Source organism: Sphaerodactylus townsendi, linkage group LG11 (genome assembly GCF_021028975.2).
Source record: "Sphaerodactylus townsendi isolate TG3544 linkage group LG11, MPM_Stown_v2.3, whole genome shotgun sequence".
NCBI lineage: Eukaryota > Metazoa > Chordata > Lepidosauria > Squamata > Sphaerodactylidae > Sphaerodactylus > Sphaerodactylus townsendi.
Genome location: NC_059435.1, coordinates 5,742,181 through 5,764,215, shown reverse-complemented (window position 1 = coordinate 5,764,215; position 22,035 = coordinate 5,742,181). Strand labels below are relative to the sequence as shown.

Below are 22,035 nucleotides of genomic sequence, written 5' to 3'. Positions count from 1 at the left end.
TTGAACTCCTTAAACTTGGATACTTAATGAGGTGTTATTCACTGAAAAATAGCAGGGGAAAGATAAGAGGCAGTTAAAACATCTTTTCCCAAAAAATAAAAGTTTAGCTTATGTTGTCGTAGCTTGGCTTTTCGCAGAGGAGTCACAGCAGCTGCCAACTCAACGCCATCTTGTCTCCATGTATCCAGAATGATCACAAAATCTTTGTCAAAAGTGAAATTCAAAGAGGGGCATCTCTTGCAGAAGAGTTTGGATTTATTCCCTGCCTTTCCCTTCTGTAAAGAGTCTCAAAGCAGCTTACAAAATCCTTCCCTTCCTCTCCCTGCAACAGACACCCAGCAGACTGTTGGAGCAGGGAAACAAATCCAGTTCACAATATAGGGAGCAGCAGTGGCGTAGGAGGTTAAGAGCTCGATGTATCTAATCTTGGAGGAACGGGTTTGATTCCTCCGCTCTGCCGCTTCGAGCTGTGGAGGCTGGATCTCATGAATTCAGATTAGCCTGTGCACTCCCACACACGCCAGCTGGGTGACCTTGGGCTAGTCACAGCTATCTGGAGCTCTCTCAGCCCCACCTGCCTCACAGGGTGTTTGTTGTGAGGGGGGGAAGGGCAAGGAGATTGTCAGCCCCTTTGAAAAGGAAGTTTATTTACCTCAAAAACACAAACAGCTGAGAGCTGTTTCAGCAAATACCCTGAAAGCGAAAATCACCATCGACTCAGGTTTGGGAAATTCCTGGAGATTTGGGGGTGGGGCATCCCTGAGAGGCTGGTGGGGACCGGGGAGGGAAATGACCTCAGCGAGGTATAATATAGCGTCCACCCAGTGGTGGGAATTCAAATAATTTAACCACTGATTGTTTACAAGCACCATTTTAACAACCGGTTCTGCCAAAGTGGTGCGAACCGGCTGAATCCCACCAATGCGTCCACCCTCTGAAGCAGCCATTTTGTTCCAGGGAACTGATCTCGGTAGTCTGGAGATCAGTTAAGTGGAATTCCTGGGGAGATCACCAGGCTGCACGTGGAGGTTAAGGAACCCTAATCATTTCCACCCCCCGCCCAACTGCTCAGGGGATTTTTTTCTGGCCAGCTGGGCAATCTTATTACACTCACCCATGCATATGCGCTACATTACATTTATTGGAATACCGATCCGGATGAAAACATGTTTAATGAGACCATCTCCTTGGAAATCTTTAAACACGGAAGCTCTGTGGTGAAGCTGCCCACGAGAGCCCACAAAAAATTGTATTGCAATCCCTCCTGACTATGCAAAATCCTCCTCCCCTGTGAGCTCAGGGACAGAGCGAGGGGGAACTGCGCCGTGCGCCCCGTGCCCCTGCCATGCCCCTGTCTACCCCTGCGCTGCCCCGGAACACCTCACCGGAATGCCCTTGCCATGCCCTGCAGGGGCTTCTGTACGCGGAAGATGCGTGCCCCAGTCCCTCTTGAAGCGCTTCGCCACTGCTGTGAGCTCTCTCCCTTTCCCCTGACTGGTAGTCTCTTAAGCGGTGGCTGGACAAACAAACACAGGTCAGGGGATGCCAAAATCTGCCCCTTCAGATGTTCGCTATGGATTACAAATCCATGAATTGCCAGTCCATGGACATCTGAGGCCAGAATTTGACATCCCCTGCTCTAGGCTGCACTTGGAGCAGGGGATTGGACTAGAGATGGCTTGTATGGCCTTTCCAATGTCTGTTTCTTTCCCAGAGGCAAAAGAGATGAGACATAATTGCTAGGCTAGTGAAGACATTCACTATGAAAATGGTGGTTTTGGTCCATTGGCATAAAAGGCTCATCGGGAGGCGGACCTACTGGTGATCCCTGGCCCCAAGGCAATCCCAGCTGGTTCCTGGCTACAAGGGCCAGTGGCCTCATTCACGGCTCTGGCTCCTCTACCTGGTGGAACAGGGCTTCCAGGTGAGATCAAAAGGGCCCCTGGGCTTGGGACTTACAGAGTTTCCTCAGGGACTGCAAAACGGATTCCTGTTCCGCCAGGCGTTTGGCCAGCCAGGATGATGTCAACTCCACGCCATAAGAACATCTGGCCTCCCGCGGGTATATAAAGGGAGGAGGGAGGGGTTGGAAGCCATCATGTAGTCTTGGTTTTATGTATTATTTTACGTAAATTATATATTAGTGATGTTTTAAATTGTTTTATTATTGATGGACACACTGCCCTGAGCCTTTGGGGAGGTGGTATATAAACAAACAAACAAACAAACAAATAAATAAAAGCCCAGATTTATTTTAAATCCAGGGTTAAAAAAACCAGGATTTTGGCTCATAAACAGGGGCTTTATAAAAGAGCACCGGAGGAAAGCTTTACACTGAGCAATTCATGCCCCTTCCCAGAGCAGGGTCGCCGGGAGATGGCTCACTTGTCTCGCCCCTCCCCCATCTCCATGTGTGGAGTTGGGGGGAGTGGGGGCGGGGCAAGGCATTGGCTCCCTCATCCCAATCTCCCATGTGGGAGGTTGGGGGTTCATTTGAGTCCAGCTTTAAGCTGCAATGTAGTGCTGGACCCAAGTGCAAGGGGCCCTGATCTCTGCACATGGAGTGTGGGTTGTGGCAACCCAGCTGGCCCCACTGCTCAACTCCCATTGATGGAGGTGGGGGGAGATGAGCCCAACTGGCCGCTCCCAATCTCAGACGCTTTCGCATTTCTCACCGCGAGCTCTCTCTGTTCCTGGGCCACATTGTTGCGGTTAAGAACTGCTTTTCCTCTCAGCTGCCAATGGCTAAGCACCAGTAAAATGGCATTTTTATGTAAGCAAAGGGTGATAATTTCTCTTATCCAGCCATGACTTATTAATCGGCCCAAATTTTAAGCACTGCTTTACCAGAAAAAATGGTCCAGCTGAAGGAGATCTTGATTAAGACTCCAACTTAACACAAATATCCATACAGTTTTTTCCCAAAGCCACTTAGCTTGTTATGGAGAAAGTTCGAGATTTGGAGCTCCCAAACCCCATGTTTGTTTTGGAAGCTGGTTTTACTGCTCTGTCCAGCACAAAACAAGCAACAGGAGGAAAATTAATGACTCTCCAGCACCCCTGATCATCCCACTTCACGATTCTCCCTCGAGCAAACTGGCACTTGGTTATGTAAATGCTTCTAGCTAGCAGAGAATGAGGGGAAAAGAGTCTACAAATCAATTAAAAAAAGAGAAACCAAAGGGCTATATGGCTCACACCCAGGCAGAAAATGCAAATACCTTGGAAGGGGACAGAATGCGGGTGATGCAAAATGCTAGATAGTGTCCTCTTTTTAGGAAAGACAGTATAGAAAGAAAGGCAAGTGGGCAAAAGAGTGGTAATGTAAATCCTGTGGAAGCAAGGGGAACAAGGCTCATATTTGGGGTGAGGCCTCCATCTTGCAGAGTCTATTTGGAAGAAGGAGTGTTCTCACACTGGGGCTCCATCTTGAGCCTGCTATTGCCAGACAGCAGACAAAAATGCTGGCTGTCCAGATAAGGGCTCCAGTGTAATCTTTACAGCTTTTGATTACAGGAACTTCTAAGCCAAAGAGCCTGCCTTAGAATAAGACCAGCTAGGGTGCATGTACAGAGTGATGGCACAAAGGACTGCATGTTTATGCCTTTTTTCTTTTGTTCCTTGCTCTTTTGCTCCTTGCTCAGTCTGCTGCTGTGAGGGATGGGGTATGAGTCTGAAATGGTGTGCATCGAGGAATGCTGCTGTAAATTTCTGTTACAGTGTGCACAATGACACATAAATGCTTATGCTTATGCACAGATCACCGGTGTGTAGACATTTTTTCTTAAATGCATTCTTTACTACTTTTTAGAAGTAAGTTGGTAATTGTTCTGTGCACCACATATAAATTCCTCTGTTGCTTGGAAAATGGGCACAGTTGGAGCCATACAAGATCATTCAATTCCCTCGCCGAGATGCTCTCAAGTGCGATAAGCCATACTCATTGTAACTGCCGTTACCAAGTAGTGGGAGAGCTGTGCAGTACTGAGGAGGAAAATCGGGATCACCACTTCGGGTGTCTGGACCTCTGAGTGGGCCATAACAGGAGTGGGGACTGCAGAATCATCCCTCCCTCACCCCCCCCCAAAAAAAATACTGTGCTTAACAGAGAGATGTGTGTGGCCTGAGTGACTCCAGCTATGCTGGGAGGCCAGATCACAGCAGATAGTTAACAGGCACGCGAAGAGTAATGATTTTTGCCTCCAGGCATACCCATTTGAAGAATCAAAAAGACAAGACAGGTACATATTGGCGAGGCTCAGTGAAATGGAGCAAAGTGGAATGCTGCCAAGGACGCACTCCTTTTTAAAAGTGCATTTTCCCTCGAGCACAAAGAGCATCTGGTAGTTTTCTGTCTCACAGAGGAATAACTGTGATACCTCCACCACTACATTAGGTGAAAGTGGAACTGTTCTGCTCAGAGAGTGGGTGGGAGGGGGGGGGAAAGTAGATTGCAAAATTATTTTCCTCACATAAGAGAAGAAGAAGAAGAGTTTGGATTTATATCCCCACTTTCTCTCCTATAGGAGACTCAAAGGGGCTTACAATCTCCTTGCCCTTCCCCCCGGGCCACAACAAACACCCTGTGAGGTGGGTGGGAGCTGAGGAGAGCTCCAAGAAGCTGTGACTCAGCCCAAAGGTCACCCAGCTGGCGTGTGTGGGAGGATGGCTTACAGGCTAATCTAGATTCCCCAGATAAGCCTCCCACAGCTCAGGGCGGCAGAGCTGGGAATCAAACCCGGTTCCTCCCAGAAACGAGCTCTGCCAACCTCCCTACGCCACTGCTGCTCCAAAAAGAACTGGTAAAAGTGTCCTGTCCACGGTGAACGGAAGCTTGCGGGGAAGTACCGACTTCTGTTCAAAACTGCACCTCTGCTACCACCTCACCAGATAGCCCTTGAAAAGCCCCCTCATTCTCTCAGCATCCTCTCCTCTGCAACATGAGGTCCTAACATGTATGTGCAAGTATTGTTGTGCCAGGCGCAGGAGTCCCAGCCTTTTTTTGAACCTGTGGGCAATGTTGGAATTCTGACCGTGCAGCGGGTGCTGCCACAAAATGGCTGCTACAAGACAAGGTGCTTTAAAGAGGTGGTGCCAGACAAATTGGCATACCACAGCTTCCTTGCAGCAAAGATCCTCATGTTGTGTTAGCAACAGCTATCAAGGCAGTGTTTTTAATAATCTGGGTATCACAACCCATTAAAAACTCCAATGGCTAGTCAGAAGTCTTGCTGGATAAAGTCCCACCTGGTCACTTTCTAAAATACTTGGTGGGTGCAGGGAAAATGGCTGGCAGGTAACGTGGGCTCTACAGGATACCACACTGAGGACCCCCTGAGTTGCAAAAGCTGACTGAGAATAACATAAGAACATAAGAACTAGCCTGCTGGATCAGACCAGAGTCCATCTTAGTCCAGCTAGGTCTGCTACCTCGCAGTGGCCCACCAGGTGCCTTTGGGAGCTCCACGTGCAGGAGGTGAAAAGCAGTGGCCTGTTGCCTCCCCCCTTGAGCACCTGGACTGTTAAGGCATTTGCAATCTCAGATCAAGGAGGATCAAGATTGGTAGCCATAAATCGACTTCTCCTCCATAAATCTGTCCAAGCCCTTTTAAAGCTAGCTATCCAGGTGTACTCATCCAAGCCCCTTTCTTTAAAGGCTATCCATGTCGTCAGAGATGGGTGTACTTTGAAACTCTATAACAGCAGCTGCCAACCTTTCTGAATATCCTTTTTTAACATCAGAAATTGTGCGTTCCCCTGCCCCTTGACAGTAGCTGGACTATTACTGCCCAATGACTGTGAAAATGCAAAATACTGCTATGAATATAGTACAGCTTTTCAAGGGATCTGTAGTCATTTAATCTCAACAGCATCTACGTACATTTAAAAAATAGTAGGACATGGATGTGCAAGACCTATTATTCAGTCTACAGAAGAGACGTTTGCTTATTGATTACACAGAACCATTTAACAAGATAGTTTCGCAGTCTGGAAGTCTAACTGAAAGGTAGATAGCAAAAACGAATGACTTCAGACAGTACAAGAAAGCTTCATAAGTTTGTATAATTTGAAGTTACTGGTGTAGCGTCCTAGAATGTCCCTTGCGCTAACACAGTTAGTGTTAGCTTCTGCTCTGGGAAGTCACATGGCTACACAATGAGCTTTTCAGTCCTTGACAGACCAATCCAATCCAATCCAATCCAATCCAAAAACCTTTATTAGGCATAAACCAGAAGTACCATACATTCCAAATACAAAAACAGGATCATTGTTACATATCATGTAGAACATGGATGAAAAATGTAGCAACTGCTTCAGAAATTTCTACATTAGGGCTGTTCAATAGCGTAGACATTTTTAGTTTGTCTGAGAGAAACATAAATTCTAGAGGTAGTAAAGCTCCCAGATCGGTTCTGATATCATTATACCTCGAACAGTAAAGCAGGATATGACAGACCAACTGATGGAACTGGTTGTGGTGGGTTTTCCGGGCTGTGGTCTGGTAGATCTTGTTCCTAACGTTTCGCCTGCATCTGTGGCTGGCATCTTCAGAGGTGTATCACAGAGGGAAGTCTGTTACATAGTTACAACTGGCCATGCTGGCTGGGGTTGATGGGAGGGGTTGGCCATGCTGGCAGGGGTTGATGGGAACTGTAGTCCATGAACATCTGAAGCACCATAGGTTGGCCACCCCTTCAGCTGGCTCCCAAAGAGGTTGTCAGGCATCCGAATCTAACACAAATATTAAATAGAACTAATAATAAATAAATAACAATCACAGTGCCATATAAAGTGTTCCACGGGGAGAGAATTCTCAACTGTGCTGGATCCAGGCATGTCCCCCCCCCCATTGCCCCCACCTTAGCTTTGGCAGTTGGAGGAGGGGGGGGGGGGGTACTTCATTTCCAGAATATGCTGCCAGATCTCTGTGCACTTATGTTGAGCTTCAGGTCTTTTTCACAGCTGCAAATGTTACGAATACCAACCTGGGTGGCAAAAGAAATGGGAAATCCCAGGGCTCCTTGGGGGAAAATGCTGCCAAGTCCCAGCTGTCTCATGGTAACCGGGGAGGGTTTTCAAGGTAAGAGACATTCAGAGGTGGTTTTGCCATTGCTTGCCTCTGCACACCAACCCTGGGCTTCCTTGGTGGCCTCCCAGCCCAGTTATGAGCTCGGCTGATGTCTGGATGGAAGCTCAGAGCAGGTGAACCCAGTTGAGGAGGGCATGGCCATGTTGCAGCAAGCCAGCTGATGGACAAAGCCCAGTTGGACTAGCAGAATGGGGGGGGCATGGCCATCATGGAGGTGAACTTGGGGGGAAGGGAGAAAGGATTTGTGGACCCCTTGCAGCAGTGGCATAGGAGGTTAAGAGCTCGTGTATCTAATCTGGAGGAACCGGGTTTGATTCCCAGCTCTGCTGCCTGAGCTGTGGAGGCTTATCTGGGGAATTCAGATTGGCCTGTACACTCCCACACATGCCAGCTGGGTGACCTTGGGCTAGTCACAGCTTCTCAGAGCTCTCTCAGCCCCACCCGCCTCACAGGGTGTTTGTTGAGAGGGGGGAAGGGCAAGGAGATTGTAAGCCCCTTTGAGTCTCCTACAGGAGAGAAAGGGGGGATATAAATCCAAACTGTTTTTAGGATGTGGGCCAGGCCAGGCCGGCCTTTTGCTCGGCAGGGCTTCTGACTGACCGCTGGAAATCTGTTGACAAGTTACTATGAGTTAGGTGTGACGTTAGCATTGCACAACTGAGCCACCTGTGGCAGCCACTTTATCGTGGCGTCCACCATCCTTCATCATCATTCCAAAAGCTCCCACCGGCTCAAAAAGGTTGGGGACCCCAGCAACTCTGCAAACACCCCGGCTGACTCCAGAAGTTCCTCCAAACCATGAATTTAGCAAAACCTGGTCTCACAGAAAGATAGAAGTGCAGTTTGGGCCAAATACCCCTCTTCTTCCTGTGGAATGCTCTGTAGTGGGTGCGGCTCTTCAGGAGCAAACCTACAAGTAGAACATTCCACAGGAAGAAGAGGGGTGTCTGGCCACAACTGTGCTTCTAATCCGTGGGGGCGAACCTTTGGCACTCCAGATGTTGTGGACTACAATTCCCATCAGCCCCTGCCAGCATCATGCTGGCAGGGACTGATGGGAACTGTAGTCCATAACATCTGGAGTGCCAAAGGTTCGCCACCACTCTTTTGGTGGGACCAGGTACAGAAAACATTTTAAACTAATAGGCAGGCAGGCGGACTGACTAATTTAAGCCCAGGGATATAATTTTGGTGAGTAATTTCTTGAGATCAAGAGAGATTAATACCAAACAGAATATCTAGCATACTGGCACCAAGACGTCTCCTCTGCAATTTATGTCTCCGAGCTGGAACTTTAATACCCTTGACCTAATCCATTTCTTAGCACTGGCACTATATCTTTGTTCTAAACTAGTACTTTTCCCTCACTGCCCTAGTTTTGATCAACATTTAATTTCTCTATTTGTTTCTGCTCCTTGCCTATCCCTTAGGGCTCTTCACTTTCCCCCTGAAGTTCCCATGTAAGATATAGTTCAGTGATGGCGAACCTATGGCACGGGTGCCAGAGGTGGCACTCAGAGCCCTCTCTGTGGGCACGCGCTCACAGAGTTCGTTATGTGGGGGTGGAAAATCCCACACACACACACCTAGGCTGGCCTGGGCCACTGAGCACGACGTGCATGCACTGCGGTGAGCAGGGAGGACTCAGTTGGTGGGCCTGGTGCCTGTGCTCTGGGTGGCTGCTGCCCGAGGGGGGCGGGTGGTGCAGAGGAGGCAGAGATGCTAGAGAGGCACAGAGTGGTGCGCATGGGACTTGCTGGAGGCTAGAGCAGACTGGCCCCTTCTCGAGTGGGTGGGGCGGAGGAAGAGGGAGCCAACCGTTTTTTTCCTAAACTAAAACCTCAGCATTCAGGTTAAATTGCCGGGTTGGCACTTTGCGATAAATAAGTGGGGTTTAGGTTGCAATTTGGGCACTCGGTCTCAAAAAGGTTCGCCATCACTGATATAGTTTATAAAAGCAAACTGTTTATTCTCAGAGGGCCGATTCACATGTTATGTCCTGATATTGCATCCGTGTCCAGTCAGCAGACGTGGCTTGGATGTTCTGCGCCAGAAACTCAATTCCCACTTAAGGTGTAGGCCTGATTCAGATCAGAACTGTGGAATATGAGGATCCTTCCCTTGACACTATTTTCTCTGACCTGAAGCATACCTGGGAAAACAGCAGGAGGGAAAGCTTTAAACTTCCTCTCCCTCCAAACTTGGTCAGGAATCAGGCCTGCGCATGTCTGGGAGTTGTATTTTCAAGCCTTCAAGCCCAGAATTCCCAAATAAATCAAAACCAATCTTACAATAAAAAAAAGTAAGAATTCCCCAACTAAGGGGCTTTCCGCACTACAGAAGGGAGCTAAGGTCGACTTGGTTCCCTTCAGTGGAGAGCGATTCCAGGCTGTCCCCACAGCAACTGAGTTGACCCCCTGGAACCGAGCTAAGTGGGCGGGATCATCTTGGTGCCTGTTTCGCTCCTCGATTGTGATTGGCGCTTGTGTTACGGCAGGAAATGGGAGCGTTCTTTTTTTATAACAGTTTTTAGTTTACAGTTACATGCGCTTTCTGCTCGCCACGACTCTCCCGTTCTGCACATGCCACAAAAGCGGCTCGTGATTGGTTGAACGGATGAGGTGTCGTTTCGATGCTTCCCCACTTCGAAGCGGTATCGACCTTGTTCCAGCAGAAAAGTGTAGTTCATAACTGCGTCAAGGATGTTGCAGCTCTGGGGGGGGGGGGGAACTGAGACAAAACAATGTTGAGCTCGGTGGCAGTGGGGATTCATTGAGACGAACCTAGGTAGAAACCAGTTCAACTCTGTCAGTGGGGAAAGCCCCAGAGTTGTATAGCGGCTGCTGCATGCGTGGTAACCTTCCAGTAGTAGTCACTGCTGAGCCTGTCTCTGCTGACTCCTCCTCCAGCATGCCCCCTCCATATTTTTTCCTCTATAGAAACCAAGGCTTGAAGTCTGGTGACTATTGTTGTGGTTGCCTAACAACCCCTAATGACCAGTGAGAGTTTTGTGGCTCAAAGGGACAAGCATCGTTTCTATGACTCTGGAGAGTTTTAATCCTGTTTTTGTTGTTTTAAGATTTGAGCTTTGCAGTGACAGCCACCAGTCTGTCCCTAGCTCCGAGGGTGTCAAACGTGCGCCCTGGATTGGACCCCTTGCGGGGGGGTGGGGGGTATCAGGCCTATGAGCCAGCCAAGGAAACGCTCCCAATCAGGCGTGGGAGGGGGGTTGCCACAGCTGCCTCGGGAGCCTCTTAAGCCCTCCAAGACGGCCACCTCACCACCACTGTGGCCTCCCTGGTGCAAACACACACCCCCCTTGCTGTTCTGGGGCCAGCTGAGGACGTGGCCTGACCAGGTCACTCTTATGTCATATCCTTCCCTCACAACCAATGAGCCTGACACCCCTACTCTTGGGGGTGGCTCAGAATTAGACAAACTGCAGAGCTGCAGCCTTAAGCGCACGGTGCCGCTGTGGGGAGGCAGTGAGGTGGAGTGGTTAGAGTGTCAGAGTATAATCTGGGAGCGAGGTTCAACTCCACACGGAAGTCGTGTGCAGGGTGGCCTTCTCCAGTCACCCACGTGCCGCCTGACCTTCCTCGCAGGGTTGGGGTGAGGATAAAGGTGAAGCAGAAGGCGACCCCGTGCAGTCCCCCCCAACCTCCTAGCCAGGGCTTCAGCAAACCCAAAACTCCTCTCCTCCTGGCTGTTGAGCGTGCATTAGCCCGCGTGCCCTTCCTTCCCCGGTCGGGTCGGCTGGAGCTTGAGCCGGGCCCCCGCGCAAGCCAGCCCAGCGGCCGGGACCGGGCTTCCTCCTCGCCAGGTGGGCGCGGCGGCGCAGGTGGGGGCTGGAAGCGCGGCGCTGCGAGGGGCCCCCGCCGGCTCCAACAAGCGCCGCCCGCAGCAAGGAGGGCGGAGCGGGCCAGGGCAGGGCCGGCCGGAGCCCGCCCCGGGCCCGCCTCTGCGCGCCTCCCCGCCCGCCCGCCCGCCCGCCTGGCTTCCCGGGCTGCGCGGCGCCCAGGCAGGAGGCAGCAGGCAGGCGGGAGGCGGCGCAAGGCGCCAGCGGCGGAGGCAGGGCGCAAGAGATTGCTGCGCTTCCTGCGCAGGACCTTCGGCCGGCGGTCGATGCAGCGCTACGGGCCGGGCGGGGCGCGGGACGAGCGCGACGGGGCTCCGCGGGGGGCCGGGGCGCCTCCCCACAACCTCCCGGCGGCGGCGGCGGGCGGCCGGGCGGCGGGGCTGCAGTGCCGGGTGCAGCTGCTCGACGGCGCCGAGGTCAGCGTGGAGCTGCCGGTGAGTCCACCCCCCCCCTCCCCATTGTGCAGTGGAAAGCGTGGGAGGCAGGCGGGGTGGGCGGGCCGCGACACAAACCCCCCTCCTCCCCGAGCGCCCCCCCCCCATCCTTGCCTGCACCCCCCCCCCCCAATCTTGCGCCCGGAGCGCTCGTCGGAGTCAAGCCCTGGACTTCCCAGCTGCCTGCACGTGTGAATCGAGCCCTCTGTCCCCCAAAGGCGCTGCCGGGCGCGCACCTGTAGAGCAGCTGGCGGGGAAGGACTGCATGGCTCCCCACCCCCTCCTTCGCTGGGGTTTTTTGTTCGCGGGTGTGTGTGTGTGTGTGTGTGTGTTTGTCATGCAGATCGTGTTTGCCTGGGGCGAATCGGCGCGCGGGGGGGGGTGTCAGGGCGGAGCTTCCCTGTTTGCCTTCCCTGGTCGCGCTCGTCTGGGGACACGTGGAGCCTCGGGGCACTGGCCTGGCCACGGATCCGCCACGTGTGGGTGGCTGCACCGTGGAGCAGGGGCCCTCTTGCTGGCTGGGGCTGGCCCTGGGGCCTCCCCCCCCCCTATTGACCTGGAGGGGCTGCTGGGGGTTGAACCCCGGGGGGCCTTCTGCTGTCCAGCAGTCACTGCCCCCCCTGGGCCTCAGCGCCACCCCTGCAGATTCTTCCCAAAGGTGTCTAGGCCTGAGGCCAGGGACCGAATGGGTTTGGAGCTTCACCTGGGGGAGGTTTGAAAGGGGTCCCACCTTCCTCGCAGGGGCGATGCTTGGAGGCTCCTCCAGGAGGACCCCCCGGCCAGGGTTGTTGTTGTTGTTGTTGTTGTTATTTATTCGATTTGATAAACCGAATACCCCTGAAGGGTTTGTGCCGCTACCCTGTTTGAAAATGGCACCTTTTGTGCTGGTGAATCTGAACCTGCCTTGATGCCGTCTGTTGCTTTCAAAACAAGGAAGCTTCGCTCCTGTTAAACGTGGGAAGCTCCCCTGGAGACGGGGGGGGGGGGGCACCTGTCCCTGGGGCACGTGCTGAATCGCCTCCCCCTTTGGCTGGGGAGGCGCGAGGTGGTGCCGGCGGCTCTGGCGTTCACGTTTGAACCTGGCAAGGACCCTGATGGCGGGCGAGGCTTAAAGCGTGCGGCCTATTCCCAGCCTTCTGCTTGAGTGGCTGACCCAGATCCTTATGGGATGTTCTGTCTGTTACACCACACAGGCCTGCTTAGAGAAACGTACCGACCGGTCAGTCCGGGTAAATACTCTGTAAACACTCCAGATTCGAATCCGGTGCACCCTACAGACCTGCGAGATCTTTTGGGATGTGGGCTTTCGAGAGTTAAAGATGGTGCCCGTGTCAGGTGCCATGTAAATATGCCATGTTGAAATGCAGGTGCTTTTGAGAACCGAGCACCGTCGACAAGGTCGCATCTCTGTTTCGAAAAGGGCAAGGCTGGCCAAAGATTGTTTTGTTTTCATTTGCATGTTGTGCCATTATGGGATTGTTCCACTCTCAGGCCTTGCATTGCGAACTGTTGAAAATGTAGGTTGGTGTTTGCGAGTGGGTCGGACCAAGGCGAGGTTTGTGTGTCCCTTTTCTGGTCCGGTTCTGAGGATCAGGTCTGCCATTCGAGTGTGCCACGTGTGGACTTTGTGTGGAGACGTTTGATTCCCTGATTCCCTGCATCTTGTGAGTCAGTCTACTGCAAGTGACCCATAACCTGTTGATGCCCCTGTTGCCTGCACTGGCTAGAAGAAGAAGAAGAAGAGTTTGGATTTATATCCCCCCTTTCTCTCCTGCAGGAGACTCAAAGGGGCTGACAATCTCCTTGCCCTTCCCCCCTCACAACAAACACCCTGTGAGGTCGGTGGGGCTGAGAGAGCTCCGAGAAGCTGTGACTAGCCCAAGGTCACCCAGCTGGCGTGTGTGGGAGTGCACAGGCTAATCTGAATTCCCCAGAGAAGCCTCCACAGCTCAGGCGGCAGAGCGGGGAATCAAACCCGGTTCCTCCAGATTAGATACACGAGCTCTTGACCTCCTACGCCACTGCTGCTCCTAGAGGCTAGAGGTGACTTCCTGGGGGCTCAAGCACTAACCCCGGACCCTGCTTAGCTGCTGAGATCGGATGACCGCAGCCAGGCTGGGTTTTACGGGTCAGGGGCACTTACGTTCGATGCCTCAATTGGGAGATGCCAGGGATCGAACCTGGATCCTGGCAGGCAGAGTGGATGCTCGGCTATTGAGCCGTCTTGCCTTGATGATGAATTCAGCTCCCCTCGTGGGTGTCCTGTCGATTGAACTTGTGTGTGCGCGTGTGGAGAGGTGGGTGGGACTCTGAGTGGTAAATATCCATGTGTTAAAACTGCCGTTAATGCTGCTATAACCGTGCATGGAATGCATGCGCAGATCTCTGGGCCAGGAAGCTCGGAGGAGCCTGGCGCGCACAGTCCTGAAAGCAGGGCACCAAGATGTTCCTTTGGAGCAGAGCTGTCTGTCCCGGGAAAAGGCTGCGGGCCACTAGCCCAGAAGGCGGCTTCTTTATCTGAAGACCGAATCCTGAGCTGAGGAACTGGCCGGCCCAGTTGGGCCATTTGGAGCAGGGGGAGAGTTAGAGGCTCGCCACTCGCTGTTTTATTTTCCAGATCGTTTTGGAATGGAGAGCTTCCAGTTTCTCCAGGGGGGGAACAGCCTCTTCTTTAAATATGACTCAGAGGGCAGATAGCATGACAGGGTTTTTAAAAGTCGAATTGTGGACAACTTTTTGGGTGGGGCGGAAGGGTTTTGACGGGAGGGAAGTTTTGAAAATGTTGTGATTTATAAATGGGAAAGAAGAAGAAGAAACGGTGACTGGCTTGGCTTGTATCTGTGGCTGGAGATGAGAAGGTTGTATCAAGAACTTGGGCCTTGGCTTGGATGTCCCAGCCTAGCCCGATCTTCTCAGATCTCAGAAGCTAAGAAGGTCGGTCCTACAGGGGTCTGCAACCTGCGGCTCTCCAGATGTTCATGGACTGCAATTCCCATCAGCCCCTGCCACCATGGCCACTTGGCCATGGTGGCAGGGGCTGATGGGAATTGTAGTCCATGAACATCTGGAGAGCCGCAGGTTGCAGACCCCTGTTCTAGTACTTGGATGGGAGACCACCAAGGAAATCCAAGGTTGCTCTGCACTTCTAACTAAGCATATACGTATCTAGGTCTGCATCTTACATCTAGGCTGGCCAAATCTTGTCACACTTTGGAAGCTAAGCAGGGTTGGCTCTGGTTAGTCCTTGGATGGGAGACCACCAAGGAAGTCCAGATTGGCTGCACAAGAGAAGCCGGTGGCTGACCCAACCACCTCTGCTTGGTCTGTTGCTTTGAAAGCTCCTAAGACCATGAATTGGCTGCCACTTGGTGACACACTGTTATTGTTGTTATTATTGATTTAGGCTTGCAAGGGGCTACAGTCATCATAAAGTAATTTCAGGGAGGTTTTTTGGGGGTCACCAGTGATTAGAGGCGATTGTTACATTTGTGGCATTCGCTGCCACTTCTTTTCTTGCGTGGCCTGATGATGTCGTGGTCAGTATGCCGGAGTAGGATCGGGGAGGCCCAAATTTGAACCACTTCTTGGTCGCTGGGCCAGTCAACCTTGCAGGGTTGTTGTGATGATAAAACGGAGGACAGGAAGATAATGTAAACTGCTGGAGGGAAAGATGGAGTAGAAGTGAAGTAAATAAATCTGTCAAATAGACAGTGGAAGTTTCTGCTGACATCATTTTCCCGAAACCCATTCTTCAAAGCACATGTCAAAAAGACCGACTGTTACTCAGTGACTGGTGTTTACTGAGTGCAATCTACTGTTCTTTACAAACTTCTAGGCTTTTATTTTCCGGATTTTTAATTTGGAATAATGTGCTTAACATTGTGGTAGGGGAGTTTGTGTTGCCTCGTGTTTGTGGCTCCGCAGCTCCACAACTCCTCATTTTCATAGATTTGCAGTCCTTGAGATTACGAAGCTAATTGTCCTGGCATCTTGGGGTGGGGGGGGAGGGGGAGGGGAAGCGGAGCCCAAATATGAGAACCCAGCGTGGGTCAGAATCTGTATGGCAGCCCAAAGGGTTTGGATCACTGAGCCGCCCCCAATGCAAGACCATGGGAGGTCGGCCTGCTTAAAAACAGGGCAGGGAGAAGCCTTCACTTGAGCAACGAAGGAGTGTGTTAGGATGGAGTTGCCAGCATTGAGTTCAGGAATTCCTGGAGAGTTGGGGTTGGCGAGGGGGAACTCAGTGGGACATGATGCCATAAAGCCCACTCTCCAAGGCAGTGGCATAGGAGGTTAAGAGCTCGTGTATCTAATCTGGAGGAACCGGGTTTGATTCCCAGCTCTGCCGCCTGAGCTGTGGAGGCTTCTCTGGGGAATTCAGATTAGCCTGGGCACTCCCACACACGCCAGCTGGGTGACCTTGGGCTAGTCACCGCTTCTCGGAGCTCTCTCAGCCCCACCCACCTCACAGGGTGTTTGTTGTGAGGGGGGAAGGGCAAGGAGATTGTCAGTCCCTTTGAGTCTCCTGCAGGAGAGAAAGGGGGGATATAAATCCAAACTACTCCTCCTCCTCCTCCTCTTCTTCTTCTCCTTCTCCTTCTCCTCCTCATGTGCAGACCAGGTCCCATCTGTGAGTTGGCACCTCTGCCAGGTGCCCAGTGTTGTAGCACGAGGGTTGGGTTTGTGGGGGGGGGGGGAGATTAGGCCAAGGGGCGTTCAGAGGGGAAGAATCTGGGCATTGGAGAGAGAAGCAGAGTGGAGCGTCTTGAGTGCTTTGAAGCTGCAAAGATGAGGAAGGTTGACGTTGGTTCAGGGATGGGGAGATAATGGGCCATCTCTCCGGCTGCAGGCTTCTCTTTCTAAACAAAGTATCAAAAGATGCACTCTGGTTATATTTTTGCACGGTCTTTAATGTGCCATTTCATCCTGTAGTCTTTTTTACTAACGCTCAGAAACACAGGCCTGAAACCATAAAAGTCAATAAAATGTATATATCTTATTGTATATATTTTATATACATGCCGTCTCTTTGCTGTTCCTGATGATCACATAATGGTTCATGCTTTCTTTCTCTGTTCTTGTCTTCAACAATGCCCGCTTTGGAATGTTTTTTATCTATTAAATTGAATAATACCCCAGTCAGCCTCTTACAGACTGAACTCCCTGCGGCTCTGGTGGGGCGGGGCGGGGGGGGGGGGGTACTGAATAGTGCATTCTGTTAGGCTTAACTCTGGTTGGAAGACGGGAGCTTCAGTTCATCTGTTCTCTTGCGGACTTCCCCTTGGGGGAAAGTGCGCAAATGCCAGCATCGGTTTCTGTTGACCTGATGTCACACAAGCAGCAGAGAAATCCAGACCACTACATGGAATGAAGAAAAAGGAGGGTTGCGGATGGAGGGCAGAGCTGTCGTCCTGCGTCTGCAGGGGGCAACGGGCCGCGTGGGAAGAATTTTCACCCGCGTTATTGCAGTGTGTAACAACTGGAGCTATGAGCGCAGGAAGCCCCCATTTAAATTTGGAAGTGTCACGGGAGCCCAGAAGAGTTTGGATTTATATCCCCCCTTTCTCTCCTGCAGGAGACTCAAAGGGGCTTACAATCTCCTTGCTCTTCCCCCCTCACAACAAACACCCTGTGAGGTGGGCGGGGCTGAGAGAGCTCCGAGAAGCGGTGACTAGCCCAAGGTCACCCAGCTGGCGTGTGTGGGAGTGCACAGGCTAATCTGAATTCCCCAGAGAAGCCTCCACAGCTCAGGCGGCAGAGCTGGGAATCAAACCCGGTTCCTCCAGATTAGATACACGAGCTCTTAACCTCCTACGCCAAAGGGCAAAAGAGTTGAACATTGAAGAAAACTGGGCAGGAGGAAAGGAGATCGATTTAGGAAACGTGAGCTCTGGAGTGAGGTTGCGAGGATACCACAGACCACCCAAAAGGCAGGAGGAGTCCTAAATCATGATCGAGGCCTGAACTGTCCCTAGAAGCAGAAATGGCTAAAAATGTGAGGCTATTGTACTTTGGTTACATTGTGAGAAGGCAGGAATCACTGGAACAGACAGTAATGCCAAGAGAGGAGCGATTACAAGGTCAGCAGGGAAAACAAGAAAAACCAGACATGAGATGGATGGATTCTGTCAAGCCACATCCCATAGTTTGCAAGACTTGAGCAAGGCTGTTAACAGTAGAGAAGATTGAGGAGGGTTTTGAGAGTTCTACCCCACTTTTCTCTCTTGTAAGGAGACTCAAGGCGGCTTACAAACGCCTTTCCCTTCCTCTGCCCACTCTTTGTGAGGTCTGTGGGGTTGAGAGAGTTCTGAGGGAACTGTGACTTTCCCAAGGTCACCCAGCAGGCTTCATGTGGAGGAGTGGGGAATCAAACCCAGTTCTCCAGATTAGAGTCCGTTGTTCTTAACCATGGGCTCTAGTAGGACATTTTGGAGGCCATTCATTCATAGAACAGCTGGATTTAGTTCCCAAAGCACTTTAGGGACCAAACGGAATCTCAAAGTAGAAACTTTTAAGAGTCAAAGCTCCCTTCACCTGACCTGAGTAGAAATGGAGATTTGTTGGTCTTTATATCCCATTCAGAAGGTGGGAGAGTATCATAAAGAATGCTTTTAAATGATGAAGAGGTACAGTGTATATTGTAAGGAGCTTGGCTAGAGTAGAGGGGAAATGCTTGGGGGGCAAGAAAAATTAGTTACCTGTAGTGAGATAAGTAAGAATCCTAAGTGTCCCTAATTCTGTGGTTGGCCCGAGGCATTGACTACAGGGGGATGGGATGGACAATTTTCACTGTTTTGAACTTGTGAATGAACTCAAATTCAGAAATCTCCTGTTGCAGTTTCCCCTTGCAGGGTCTTAGTTTGAAGACGGCCACTTTCAGATCTGCTTAAAATATTATCCCGCTGGTTTTTTTTTAAAAAAGTGTTGTGGTTTTTAAGTGACCCCCAGTGGTGTACGCTGTTGTTTATAAAACCAAAGAGGACAGTTTAAAAGGTTAATTGAAAGTGACAATAGATTAAAATCTAAATTAGTCCCATGCAGTCCCAAATAAAATTGTTGCTTGACTTCCAAGATCTAACAATGTCGGGCTAGCCTGACTTATATAGGTCCTCCGAAAAAGCAAAATTGTGGACTGACAGCAGGAATATGAAGCTTGGGATTTGGAGTAATGCAAGTTTTAAAATTCAGCAACAAATCTAGAGTTTGCTGTTAATTAGGACTTTTACGCTCTAGGGAAGCAAAGGGACATTGCTGATGTTTCAGGATTACCACCAATAAATAATATTAATGGGGGGGGGAGGGGCAGGGCTTGGTGTTCCGAAGGGCCAGGTGCAGGGTATGTTAACAAGCCAAAATGTGAACATCATTTGCAATCTTCTTCTTGCGCCAAGCTTGTTTTTCCTTCTTTATAGCTCCAGTGGTGGGAAATCTGCGATGAGTGGCATGTTGTGTTAGGTCAGAGGTCCCTGACAATTTTGAGCCTGTGGGCACCTTTGGAATAATGACACGGCGGGGGTGGGCAGAGGAACAAAATGGCTGCGGCAGGAGGAGGAAAAGGTAGTCCCTTGTTCAAGCATCGGGCCATTATTTACCCATGGGGTGATGTCACAGCACAACATTTACTAGGCAGGCTATTTTAAGAGGTGGTTTGTCATTCCCTGGTCATCTGTTTTAAGAGGTGGTTTGTCATTTAAGAGGTGGTTTGCCTTCCTTGGTCATCTGGTCATCTAAACTTTACCCACAGCAAGCTGGGTACTCGTTTTACCGATCTTGGAATGGAAGGCTGAGCCAACCTTGAGCTGGCTACCTGAAACGGACTTCTGTTGGGATCGAACTTAGGGTGTGAGAAGAGCTTGGACTGCAGTACTGCAGATTACCACTCTGTGCCATGGGGCAGAAGGCGGAGCTGCTGACGCGGTTTGCCTTCAGTCACACTATGACAGTGGTGGCGAACCTATGGCACGTGTGTCAGAGGTGGCACTCAGAGCCCTCTCTGTGGGCACGTGCGCACAGAGTTAGTCATGTGGGGGGAGTGGAAAATTGCTCCCCCCCACACACACATCTAGGTTGGCCTTGCTTCTGAGCAAACCCTCCTAGGGTCGAGATTCACCTGTTCGAAGTGTTGAACGGTTGCTTCACCAAGCTTACTCTCCAGTAACCACGCCTCGGAGCAAACCGTTTTTTTCTAAATTAAAACCTTAGTATTCAGGTGAAATTGCCGTATTGGCATTTTGCGATAAATAAGTGGGGTTTGGGTTGCAATTTGGGCACTCGGTCTCGAAAAGGTTCGCCATCACTGCACTATGAAGAGCACCATTGTGCGGCAGCAGCTTCTACCAAAGCAAAACTTTTGAGAAGCCCCACAGGCAATCAGAAACTGGAAAAGAGCCCCTCCTAGTGCCAGCCGCTTTCTCAAAACACTTGGTGGGCTCCAGAAAAAGTGTCGGTGGATCCCATGGTTGGGGACCCCTGTGTTAGAGACGGCGGCTCTGGGAATTGTAATCCATGAACATCTGGAGCACCATAGGTTGGCCACCCCTGAATAATGACCTGTCGCAACCAAGATACTTGCAAACTTCCTTGCAAATACAGTGCATGGCTGGAACAGCATGGGCCTTCACAGAAAGTGAAATTAAATGGGTTCAGAGGTCAAAGACAGAGAAGCTGTTGGTGATTTATAAGATAAAGCCAGCAAGAACTGCCTTTCCAGCTGGTCTTTCTTTCATTTCATCTTCTCTGATAGTCTGTTGCTGAGGTTGAATGAGTAGGAGCAGACACTCTTTGAAAGAATGCATGCTGTTGGGCGGTGGGGGGTGGTGAGAGAGAGACAGAGGAATACAGGGATACGGTTGCTCCCTTTCATTCTGGAACTGACTCTCTGTTTTGTACAAGGCGACATTCTTTCCCTCTCTGAGCTCGATGGCCCCAGCTAGCCTGATCTTGTGAGATCTCAGAAGACGAGCAAGGACGGCCCTTGATTCGTACTTGGAAGGGAGACCATCAAAGAAGTGCAGAGGCAGGCAATGGCAAACCACCTCTGAACACCCCTTGCCTAGAAAACCCTACACGGCTGCTACCGGAAGATACATTCCTCTACCACCACATTTTCTCCACACGTGAATGGGTGTGATTGTCTTAATCTCTGAACTGGGTTTCTTGTTCTGCAAAGGCTCAAATGTAACAGGAGGAGAAGAAGAAGAATTGGATTTATATCCCCCTTTCTCTCCTGTAAGGAGACTCAAAAGGGCTGACAATCTCCTTTCCCTCTCCCCGCCCGTGGTGGGAATTGGGGCTGAGAGAGCTCAGAAGAAGAGCATCATTAAGTAAATAGTGAACATCTAAGGATTGAATTTTACTTGTGACTCTGTCCCCCTGACTCTTACCCTGTTTCCCCGAAGATAAGACATCCCCGGAAAATAAGACGTAATAGAGGTACCCAATCTCCTGAACAGCTCTGATGTGCTCTTTTGTGAAACTGTTGCAAATTTTATACTGGAAACTAGTAATTTTAACTGTATTTCTTAACCTTGTTTTGTTTTAAAATTTCGTCCTGTTTTATATGCCAATAAAGGCTTGTGTGTTGAAAACGTAGTAGAGGTTTTGCTGAAGTGCTAAATATAAAGCATCCCCTGAAAGTAGCAAAGTTTTTGTTTGGAAGCATGCCCATCCAACAGAACACCAGAGCATGCAGCTGTGGAGCAGAAAAATAAGACATCCCCTGAAAATAAGACATAGCGCATCTTGGGGAGCAAAAATTAATATAAGACACTGTCTTATTTTCGGGGAAACATGGTAGGTGACCCAGAAAATTCGGTTGACTTCTCCACTTCGTTTTTGTCCATGAATTCCATATTTGCCGAATCGGGGGTGGGGGGGGGGACGATCCGGATACGCGCAAGGAGGGCTGCTCGTCATTCTGCTCTTGTGCAATGCCCCTTTCAGTTTCAGGTTTGTAGAACCTGCCATTAGCTTAATCGTCAATGTTTTACAACAGGCAAATTAAGCTGTAAAGACATCATAGGTGGTGCAATTGATGGGTCTTCTGTAATGGAGCAGAAAAAATGTGTATTTGCAAACAGAGAGGGACAGCATGAAAGCAGGAGAGAGAATTTCCCCTGCTTCTTGCATTCTTCGGAACGGGGGGAATGATCACTGCCATTAGGCCTGGTGTAAAAAAATGAAAGGTGTGATCCAACGTGGGCAATTTCGGTAGGCCCGGGTGCAGTTAGATGTGTATTGAGTCTTGACTCTCAAATTCCACCCCACCCCCCGTTCTAAGAAGACTCCTTGAGGATTAATAAACTGGGATCTTGAGGACTACATTTTGTTTCATTGCAAACATTAGATCTTGCTTCGATAATGGGAGAAACCCATTAGTTTCATTTGCTGCTAGGTGCTGTTTGTGAAGAACTGCCCTTTCAGGGCTTCTATTACCCTGTTTCCCCAAATATAAGACATCCCCGGAAAATAAGACGTAGCAGAGGTTTTGCTGAAGTGCGAAATATAAGGCATCCCCCGAAAGTAAGACATAGCGAAGTTTTTGTTTGGAAGCATGCCTGACGAACAGAACACAGAAAAATAAGCCATCCCCTGAAAATAAGACACAGCACATCTTGGGGAGCAAAAATTAATATAAGACACCGTCTTATATT

General features: G+C 50.5%; 1 protein-coding gene across 6 annotated transcripts in view; it reads left to right on the top strand.

Moving 5' to 3' along the window:
* The first annotated feature begins 10,853 nt into the window (after positions 1 to 10,853).
* The window catches only part of EPB41L4B (erythrocyte membrane protein band 4.1 like 4B), a 176,723-nt gene continuing 165,541 nt past the window's right edge, over positions 10,854 to 22,035 (top strand). For 5 of the 6 annotated variants that reach the window (XM_048511186.1, XM_048511188.1, XM_048511184.1 and 2 more), the window contains exon 1: positions 11,291 to 11,383. The gene's annotated coding sequence lies outside the window, so the exon portion shown is untranslated. Of the gene's footprint in view, positions 10,932 to 11,290; positions 11,384 to 22,035 lie in introns of those variants that run through there. The other variant, XM_048511185.1, reaches the window with a different exon arrangement.